Source organism: Thalia democratica, chromosome 2 (genome assembly GCF_965202585.1).
Source record: "Thalia democratica chromosome 2, ktThaDemo2.hap1.1, whole genome shotgun sequence".
NCBI lineage: Eukaryota > Metazoa > Chordata > Thaliacea > Salpida > Salpidae > Thalia > Thalia democratica.
The window spans coordinates 35,989,659-36,001,259 of NC_139166.1; positions in this window are offsets into that span (position 1 = coordinate 35,989,659).

Genomic DNA, 11,601 nt, shown 5'->3' on the forward strand with positions numbered 1-11,601 from the left:
ATAAAAACAAACAGACAATTAAGTTTAAGCCTTTTAGAAAAACTGTTTATAAATTATAACTTAGTGTTTTAGAAGAAAATATTTATTTCAAAACTTACAAACCAAAAACTCTAATTAAATAATTAAATTTTTATAAAAATTGCAAACAAACCAAACTTTTCTTAACTTCAAGTTTATTAATTTAAAAAGTGTTTTACAAAGTAAAAATACGCTAAGACTTTAATGTTTAAATGTTAAAAATTCGACAAAAGTAAATTAGTTGGATTTTCATATTTTAAGCTACAAAAGCACTAATATATTTGTCTGATAACTACATACATAACTTTTTGTCTGCAAAATCATTTCTGTACACTTGATTTTTTTTCCATAAATAAAAATATAAAAGACACTAAATGATCAAAAAAAGTAGTCGAGTACAAAAAAATACCTTGTAATAATAAAAAAAAATTATAGTTATTTTTCTAGTTAAGCATAGCTCATTTTAGTTTCTGCGTATATTTCATTCAACAGATTTTTTTTTCAATATATACTTTTATTAGTGCTTATAAAATACCTTAATTGAAATTAAGAAATAATATGTCAGTACTTATCAATAATTTTTTGTGTTGATATTACTAAATTTTTTATAGTTATGTTTAGTTTGTGCAGTGCATATTATAAATAATAATAAGTTTTGTTTAAAAACACAACACAAACGCCTTGTCTTGTGTTTAATGTAGTTTACTAGTTTAATTAAATAAAAAAAGTCTTAAGGTAAAAATCTAAAACAAAATTTGTTACTAAGTAAAATAGTACTTTTAATTTTGCACGAAGTTTTAAAATAAATAACATCACATAACGATATAGTACCACTAAAACCTAAACTTGTTATAAAATAAAATCTATTAAGAAAAAGTACAAAATGTAGAATGATTTTACAAAATATCATAAGCATAAGTAACAACACAAAAATAACTATAATATCCTAGTTTCTAAAAGTAAAACAAAAACGGCCAAACAGTAGTTAAAACTTTAACTCAGTTTAAGTCACAGTACTATAAGTCTTGCTTCTGTAAAGCTTTAGTTGACGATATGATTAAAATCACAGCCGAATGGAAATATCGGTTTGGACCTCCAATGAAGAAGGCAAGAGAAATTAGCGAGAATATAAGTGTTTGGACGACAACCTTTCGAAAACTTTAAAAACTCCCAAAGAAAGAAAGATAATTGAACCCGAATGTTTTACTGGCACATAAACGTCCAAAAACAATTGCAGCACCATTAACCAACTATAAGATCTAAGCCCATGAAAATAGTGTTGAAATTGGTGGATCTCACCCATGTGGAAGATGTTTATTAACAACCGAGGGGGAGTAGGCGGAATGGTAAATAAAACTAGCTTAATAAAATCAAAAACAGGTAAAATTATTGAATTGAAAAATAATTTGTTGCAAAAATTTTTGAATTTATGCGGCAAAGTGCAATGTCTGCGATGAGCACTATGTGGGACAGACAATTACATCTTTTTCCCAAAGATGATGCTCTCACAGACATAGCTGGAAGAACATGACCATTAGCGAGACAAATGATCGAGCTGCACTCAAACTTCACTATGCCAACAAACATCCAACATCGCGCAAAACTTTTGAAGAAGCATAATCAATTACCTTTACAGACTCAACAAGCAACCATACGAACTTAGGTTATATAGTGAGTAAATGGGTCAATTTATTACAAGCAAATATAAACATTAATAAAACAAATAAAACAATACTGCCTTTTTATAGATAAAAGCAAACTTATAAAACCAATAATTTTACGACAACCAATTTTTCATTAAGATAGTTTTATTAAAAATAACTTTTTTTTCAGATTTTTCAGATCTTAATCGTTAATTTTTTTGATAAACTTTTACTTTAAAAATAATACTTTAGGAAAAATAGTCTGTTGTTAAAACAATTTAACTTTATTTTTTATTTCTAACTTAGGTTTTGTTTCAAAAATGTTATTTGTTCATTGATAATACTATTTCTATAAGATGAGTAGTTTGTAATACAGTTTATTTTTAATATAGGTTTTTATAATTACTTTAAGTATTGTTTGGGAAAAGTATTTTATCTTTATTTACCAATAATAATTTACATCAAACAGTTCCTTACTAAGATAGCTTTTAATTTAAGGTTTATATCGGAAAATTGTTTTTTTATTTTCATTTCATTTAAATTTACTTTTACATTTAAAAATGTCATTATAGTGTAAAAAGTTTTCTAGCATTTACAAATTTAGTTTTATACACAGTTTGAATTAGTACGTCTTAATATAATTTTTAATTATTATTTACTTAGTTGCATAAATGTGTTTCAGTTCTATTAGTTTTTCATAAGTTTACTGAAGACGGATTTTTATCTGAAAACGTATTCAACTTAATTTATATGCACTAAATTTGTATATTTTTCTAAACTATCTTTTTTTTTTCTATTAGTATAGTTTAAATAGATATATTTTTAGTTTATAAATGGTAAATTTTTGAATATTTTATAAATGCATTTTTTATTTTTTTTTAGTTTTTTTAATAGCAAAATGGATTTTATTTACTTAATAAAACTTCTTAAAATTTTTTTTTAAGACTTGTTTAACTAGTTAAAATAGAAAGAATAAAGCAAACAAATAAGTTCAAAAAACAATTCAAAAAACTATAAAAGTACTGCATAAATTATATTTTGGACATAACACTTTTAGTACACTAGCTACAGAATATTAAACAATGACAAGTAAACTATTGTTTGTGATAAAAGCAAGAACGAGCTGTGTGATGCTTATGTCGTTTTTTAACGTTGTTAACGTTGAATTTTGTTTAAATTTTTAATAATTTTGATTCTTTATTTGATAAACAGAAAAAGACATAGAAAGATTTTATAAAACTTGTTTTTAGTAAACTATTTTAAATTTTTTTATTTAAATAGTTGTAAAAACGTAAGTTGCTTAATTTAAAAATAATTTAAGGCTTGGATTATTTTGTTTAAAAAAAGCTTCTATTGTGGAAAAGCTTTAGTTATTTTCAAATAAAACTTGAATTACTACTAATTTTCTAAAAATCAATTATTATAAGTATACTAATAACAAGGTTAAACAAACAACTATCAAATACGTAAATTTTTAAAGCCAAGTCACTTTTGTAGTTGTTTTTTAGTCATTTTTGTTTTAATAAACATTTAATAGACGTTTTAACAATTTTTAATTTACACAAGTCACAGCTGCCTACAGTTCTAAATTCAGCTATAAAGTTACAAATATGCGGATAGTTTTTATCAAATAAACTTTTATAATAACAGCTTAAATCAAACTTAAAGATTGTCCTTAAAACGGCATTTGAAGTGTGATTTAGTTTAATTAAACAAAACCAAAACTATACAAAATTAAAAGTTCTGTAATTTTTTTTAAACAAAACATTAATGATTTTTGTTTAAAAAACATAAAATAAAATGGTTACTATCGATGAATGAAAAATCAACAAAGTTGTTGGTCTTTACTTAGTGGTAAAAAATCTACGCTGTTAATGAAAAGTTACTTTTTCATAAAGTATCAGTCTAAATACTATATAAAAATTCATGTATAATAAAAGGTTTGTTGTCTAACTAGAGAATAAAAGAATAACTGGCAAAGTGTAGTCAACTGTTAACTTCAAGGAAAAAATATATACTAAACTTAAATGATGTAAGTAAACAATATTCGAGTTTAAAAAATATAACAATAACAAAATAACTTTTAACTGTATACAAGCTTTTTTATTGTTAATTTGCTAGTATAATGATTTATCAAAGTTTAAGTATTTTGTTTATTTTATAAGTTTAGATCAGATTTGAAAAAATCTACCAAGGTCATGTTTAAAGGATTAGTTAGGAAGTTTTTAAATTTAAATCGATGTAACTCTTTTTTTTTTTAATTTTTGATACTTTATTAACATTGAAAAACTTATTTTGCAATTAATAAGAAATAGTTTTAAGGTACAGATTAAATCAAATGTTATAAATTAGTGTAACAATCGTCCTTATGCCTTGAGAGTATATTTTTTGATTAAGTTTTTTGACCATTTAGGTTTTTTTATACAAACACACATTACGATAAGACTTTTCATCAAAAAAATCATTAAAAGTTTACTTTAATTACTGTAATAAAAATAGCCAAGTTATCTTAAAAAGATTTAAAGTTTATTTCGTGATTTAATTTGCTTAATTAGATTTTGATAATGACGAACTATAAACGATTAATACTTTTATGGTTTTTATTTAAAAAAAGCTGTATTTATAACTTTTCAAGTTCTTTTTCGCTCAAAATAAATTAAAACTTTAATGACTCATGAACTGTAATAAGAAATTACTTACCGTAAAATATATTTTCAATAACAGTGTCAATAAATAAACAAAACAAATTGTTTGGAGTTTTATATCATTTTGAAATGCTTGTAAAAGCTTAGCTGTCAAATATACTTTAACTATTTTGTTTACAAACTTAGTTTGCTCTAGAAAAACATCTGTTTAAACTTCGTTTAAAGTAATAGCTGCCGTCTACTTTTTTAGAAAATAGTATGATACATTAGAAAATAAAAAAGGCTAAAGGAAGTTTCTAATTTTTTAAAAACTACAAAAAGCAACTTTTCAGCTTTTTATTTTTGTTTGATATACTTCAACCAATCAAAGAATTTTATCATAAAATCTTAAACTAAAATAAAAGTTTAATCAAAACATTAAGAATTCAAAATATAGTGTATCAAATTAAAAATAACTTAAAAAAAAACTAATACCAAACTATTTTTTTTTGACAAAATTTATACACAAAATAAAAAAAATCTTTTAATAGGCTTCCATAATTTAAAACACTTTTTTAAATTTTAAGCTTCTTACAATAGTAAACTAAATATGCAGAAACTATTTTTGTGTGACAACACTTTTATTTAAGTATTCGATTTAAAAAATTAAATCAAAAGTACGTTTTATTACAAAATTAATCTGAGAATTAAAATTGGTTAACATTTTTTTCTAACATTGTTAAAAATTTTGTTTTTATCATAAGCTCGCTTACTAGACTATTTCTAATATATTAGGTATTTTAAATTTTAGTTTTTTGATAAGAGTACAAATAAATTTTGATTTAAAATATTTTTAGAGTCATAAACTCATTTTTAGAGTATTTATCTTTTAAGTACTATTTAAATACGTATATATCTTAAGTTACATAACGTTACAACAGTCGTCTAAATATTCAACTTATAATAACTTTTTTTATATTGTATATGCAAACGAAGAAATATATTATTAAAAGTAAGTAAGTAGTACTAAAAGAATTAAAAAAAAAACTTCTTTTTGTTTATTATTTTTTTAATAAAAGTTTTACGATACATTTTACACTTAAGACAAAAAAATATATTTTTTATATCAGTTTTAGTAAATAGAACAAATTGTACTAGCTAAGACTATTTTATAACGTTGTATTTTATAAATTTAATAGTTTAAACTTTTGATAAAACTTAAAACCATTTAAAAGCTTTATATGTTTTAAACTGAATAAAAAAATCTATTGTCTATAGTTGAAATAGGTAAATAACGTTTATTATTTAATATTATAATAATAGAGTCACATAATTGATATACCATTAGCAACCTTTTAAAAGTTAAGATCCGGCCAAAACTGCTTCAAGAACTTACTTTAAATCAAGATACGGAATTAGATTTAAAAAAATGCTTAGTTACTTTTTCGTTATATATTTTTTTATCTATAGTAGGGGTGGGCGTCTATCTAGTAGGCGGGCAAGAAAAGTGTTTTACACGCTGAATATACTTAAAACAAACCTTGGAGGACCGAGTACCTTTGAAATAATCTCTAGAAATTTATTTCTATTTTAAAAAGCATCCTTCAAGCTAAAAAGCACGTCGCGAGTTATAGGTTTCTGCTTCGTGAATCATACATTGCCCATCTCTAACATATTATATGTTTTAGAAAATAGTTAAATAATATTAGACTAACAATAACTTGTTTAAAGATTCTTAATCTACTCAATTTGTTCATACAATAGAGGTAAATATGGTGGTAGGATACAGCTCGCCAAGAGTTTTTTAAATTATAAAGATTCGTATAAAAGACATAAGTAAAAGATAAATTTTTAATAAAGTTTACATGTATGGTATTAGTTAAAACGAGAGTAAACTGCGGTGCTAATTTTGTGGTTAATAAATAAAAAGTAAGTTTTTAATATAGTTTTACAAAAGTAAGGCTGCCTAAGAAAGTATATATAAAATAAATTTAGCCATTTATGTACAATATGATGTCACACCTGGCCTGCCGACTAGCAAAAGTGGACAATCGTTTTATAGAACGTTAAAGAAAGTATAAAAGTCTTATCTAATATTGAAAAATAAAATAAGTACTATTATAGGAAGGTTTTTGAACGTATTTATATACCATTTGCAACTTAATATCAATAGGTTCATTTTGTTTTTTATATTTTATTACACAAATATTTTCAAAATCATACAAAATTTCTTTGTCAAGTGATAAATTTTAAACGAAGTTTGAAAAAATTTTTGTTGAGTGAATAGCTTAAAAAATAACTTTAAATTATGACGTATGAATAAATTAAAATAAATACAAAAATTAGAGATTCAGTAATTAAAACTAAAGGCATGTTTATTAATAGATTGTTAATAATTTTGTTTTACCATTTAATGCTACTTGCGTATTTAAGTTAGGTCGCTCTTCTTCAATCAATATTGATTCCAGGCTGTAAAGTTCGCTTTTCTTACATCGTTTTAAAACTTTAAAATTTTGAACAATGTCAGAGTTTTGACAGGATGTGCAATTAAAAAGATGTTCAAATATTGCGCTGTTTTTATCTGTTCCGCAGTGGTCTGTAATTCGTCGGAATATTTGCCGTGATGTTTCTCTAATGTAAGAGATGCTCTGATCTGCAGAGCAGGTATATTTATAAATAACATTTGCGTCAAATACTTCCGAGCATTTACTTTTGTTGCTGAAGTAGTCAGAAACATTTTTGCTGGTGTAGGCCGGTTTAATACTAATGTTGTGTTTTTGAAATATGGATGCTATTCGTTTTTGGAATCTTATTGAACAGCTTCCAACGTTAACTGTTGTGAAATAAGTTTAGTTTTCGGTTTCTGTTTTCTTTTCATTTTTTGTGTTAATATATTCATTTTGTTTAAATGTTGAATTGTCGATTTTGTGAGCTTCAAGAAATTTGTTGATTTTGGACTCTATAAAGTTTATTGGATACTGATTCTTGAGTAATAAGTTTTTAATTTTTGTAAGTTCATCTTTAAAAGTGGTAAAATTTGAGCATATATTAAGCGCTCTGTTTAGACAAAAGTTTATTAAACCGAGTTTCCAAGATTTAGGACAAATACTAATATATTGCATAATTAGACCTGTGTCTGTTGGTCTCTACACACAAATGTGTACAGAAAAAAAATCAAAAAAGTATTACGTAATTAGATAATTGTTAAAGAACTAGAAAGCTTTATATACTTTTATTTTGTAATTGATTTTAACTACAAAATATCGAGCTTTTTTACAACTAAGACTTAAAAAATAATACTCAGATGAAATTCTAATTTTAAGTATTTTTAGTTATAAAACGAATACATACTATGTACATAGACTTATATTTCCGAGCTTTTGTGGTAATATTATAAATTTCTATATTTGTTTTTTGTAGAGAATTAACTAGCTTTGCTAAACTTGCGTAAGTATGTATTAAATAACTTGAATTTTGTCGCATAGTTGTAAATTTATAACTTTTTTAATACATAAATCGACTGTTTTTTACATATAACTTGCGATAATTTGTTATATTAGAAAATATTTTGAATGCTTTTTTCACTAGATCTTAATTTAAAATCGATGTTCTATAACCTTATTGATAGTTATTAAATATTTAACAAACTATTTAATTTAATGCTTTAGACACTTTAAACCAGATTATTTATAATTAAAGAAGTCACTTTAAGCTCAGTCCTAAAAAAAATATAGTTAAGCAATATTTAAAAGTAATATGTTAGTTTTTAATCTAGGAATTTGTCGTTTAACTTTCATACTTAAAAAAAAATTTTTTGATATAAAAGTATTAAAAACATTAACAGTTAATTTATATTTAGTTTTAAATAGTCAAACCCTTATATTAAAATTTAATTCTCATAAGTTTATTTTTTTATAGAACAAAACTTGTAATATGAGCACTTATAAAGTTTTAAATCAACGTGATAACCAGTGCAAGTTTCCAAAGTGTTCGCTAAAGACTAATCTATCTTATTTTACATTGGCAAAAATTTAATATAAATGTCGTATCTAGTCTAATCATCCATTAAATTAATTTTTACTTGGTTAACTATTAAACAGGTGCGGCCAATCTAATTAAAAAACAACATATATACGACATACATGTGTAGCGTTTCGATGTTATTACTTAAAAAATGGCAAATAATTTATGTTCGGTTAATCATAATTATCTCATGGGTTTGAAAAATATTAGATATTTTTTTATAAACACTAATTCACCTAAATTTGTTTTTAAAAGATTATATCTTTAATTTTAACATTAGAAAATTAGTCCTACTGAGTTTTTGTAAGCAATTAAGTTGAAATTTTACTGCCAAGTGAAGGTGTAATTTTATCATGTTTATTGTTTTTAAAAGATTTTATCAAAGCAAAGTTTATAACGAAATCAATTTAAAACTAACAAATTAGAATTCTTTTATGTTATGTATAATGATTGTTGAGTTTATAACAATTTTGTAAGTATTTTAAGAAACTAAAACAATCAGTAATGTACTTCGAAAAACGCCTTAAGTTCAAACTAGCACACTTTTTAGTTACATAATTGTAAACGATTTGTTCTATTCTATGTTTTGATTTTAAAACAAATAAAAAAACCTCAACTTTTAGAGGAGAAATAGTATGTTTTACTGAATAAATAAAATAACTCAAAATATTTCTATTAATATGTATTTCATCAATTTTCAGCAGGGAAAACATATATTTTGTATTTAAATAATAAATTTAGTTCTTTTAAGACTTTATTATGCAAACTCAGTCTCGGTCAAAGACCTTGTCAGTTCTTATATAAAAAATCTAGAAAGATATGTAATAGTCATCGAAAATAGTGAATAAAAAAATAACTTAAAACAAATCTTTACTTGAAAAAAAATTAAAAAACAAGTAAAATTAAATTTTAATCTTAAGCTTGAATGTATGTTAAAGTTTAAATTTTCGTTAAGTTTCAAAAAAAAAAAAATAAAAACAATAACAATAAAAACCTAGATGTATGTTTCTTTTTTTTCTTCTTGTGAGTTTTCAAAATAAACATTGTTAAAATAAAATTGTTGTTATTAGTAGTAAAAGAGCTTTAAGATAAAATACATTATAATGTGGCTAATTTAAAGTATGACGTAGCTATCTAAAATTTGAAGAAATATATGCTTGTATTGAGTATGAAAGTTTGAAATTTTGTGTGAATTTTCTAAAAACTTATAGTTTGCTGAAAATAGTAGCTACATAAAATGATTTATACTGTAGTAAACTTTGTTCAAAATGACGTTTTTGTAAGTACAATTCAAATATTGTATATTTAGAAATTTGGCGTTATCAATGAATTAATTGAATTGAATTGTACAAACACTTTTTTATTCGGCTCTGTGTTTAGTTAATCATCTTTAAAATTTTATTTGCAAAAATTTTACAATATTGGAATACTTTTATATAAACTAATATATATATAAGTTTAAAAAGTGTAATTAATATTTTTGTTGAGCTCTCCTTAAAACTATCATTAAAATTCGAAAAAAAGTTGTTACAATAATAATAATATTTGCTTATTGAACCAAAAAATTGATCAAAGGACCTAGTGTGCGAAAAGATCTTTTGATTATCGAGTCTTACACTACTAGAATACAGTTTAAGGTCTTGTCTAGGACTAAGTAAAGTATAATTAAAAAAATATTTTATAAATGTTGTGTCATTTTTGTAAATAGTCTGTATAAATATTTTAGTTTTCATTTAAGTAATTCTTTACTGAAATATAGCTAAGTTTAAGTTAAAATTAGTACCATAAAATCATTCAAGACTATATAAAATCTATCTAAAATTTAAATAGAAAGTAGAAGATAACAATAGCGTTAAACAACAAGAAAACTAAAAACACATTTTTATCTAGTTTTAAATTATACACCTCTCGTTTTTTACAAACAATGTATACTGATGATGCTTTTGCTACTTTCCCATCTAAAGAAATATTAGTAACTTCTTCCGAATAAAACGCATGAATGTACAGTTTTCACCGCTGAAGATTTTTTTTACAAATATTTCGGACCAAAATAAACAGCCTACCCTTTTTCGGTCCTTGATTCTTGCCCAGTTTACCACCGCTTTCTTACATGAGTGAAAACTCAATAAGGTTGGCAGGCAAGCTTTACTAGCAACTAAATCGATTTTAAAAGTGCTTTGTTACTTGTTCTGTATAATACCATCCGTCCGCTTAATGAAACAGCAACACCTTCCTACGAATTAAGCAACCTAGTATACGTTCTTAGCTGTCATTTTGGAATTGATTACGTGATCTTACGTCTTTACGTATCAATGTCAGACGAAAGCAGCATGTTACAAAAAATCTGAACTTTTTTTGAAATAGCGACGAAAAGTCCAAAGGTGAACAATTATCGATCCAAAAACACATCTTGAATAATTCTAGTTGTTCTAAGAACTACATTAATAGTAAATTAAAAATTATGTTTAAAATACCTACCACCTCTCAGTTCTAGAATCGTTCTTCATTAAAACACGAAAGCCGAAAATTTATAAACAACGAGATGTGTATAACTTACGACTTTTTAATTTTTTGTTGACATTTTTGGCAACCTTTTACTTTTTATTTTAGTTTTAAGTAAATTTTTTATAAATTTAAATATCTTCGTTCTATCAATTCTATCGTAAACTTTTGCTCAAAATCGGCAAAAAATTACTTAATTCAAAATTAAAGTCTAAACACAAAATTTACATTTGAATTTTTAAGACGCAACTATTGTTAACAATTTTTTTTCAAAAAAAAAATTAACTATATTAATTCTTTTTTAACCTTTAATTAAGTGTTTAGCAGTTTTATTCTAAGCAGAGCTATAAGAAAACTTTAAATAAAACTTTATAACTTTTTAAATGAGTGATTTATATATAAATTGTCTAACCAGGTTTATAATTTGAATTTGAGTTCTATGAGATAACTAACTCGAATTAATATTCTATTCAAATAAGATTTCTTAACAACAAAAGATCTCGTTTAAATAAAACATTGTTTTGGTTATAAAATAAAGATACTTAAAGTTATACTACCCTTCTTATTTGCTTATCAGTTAAGAATTGTAATTGTGATTAAAGTATATAAAGTTTATAAGTAATAAAACTATCAAAAATTATATGTGCAATAGTTTGTTGCAGTAAAGCTTACATAAGAAATGTACAACTTTATTTAGGCTAAAAAAATAAAGTTTCACAATCTGATAATTTTTAAGAAAACATATAAAATAGAATAGTTTCACCAATTTTTTTTAAAGCCGACTTGTTTTT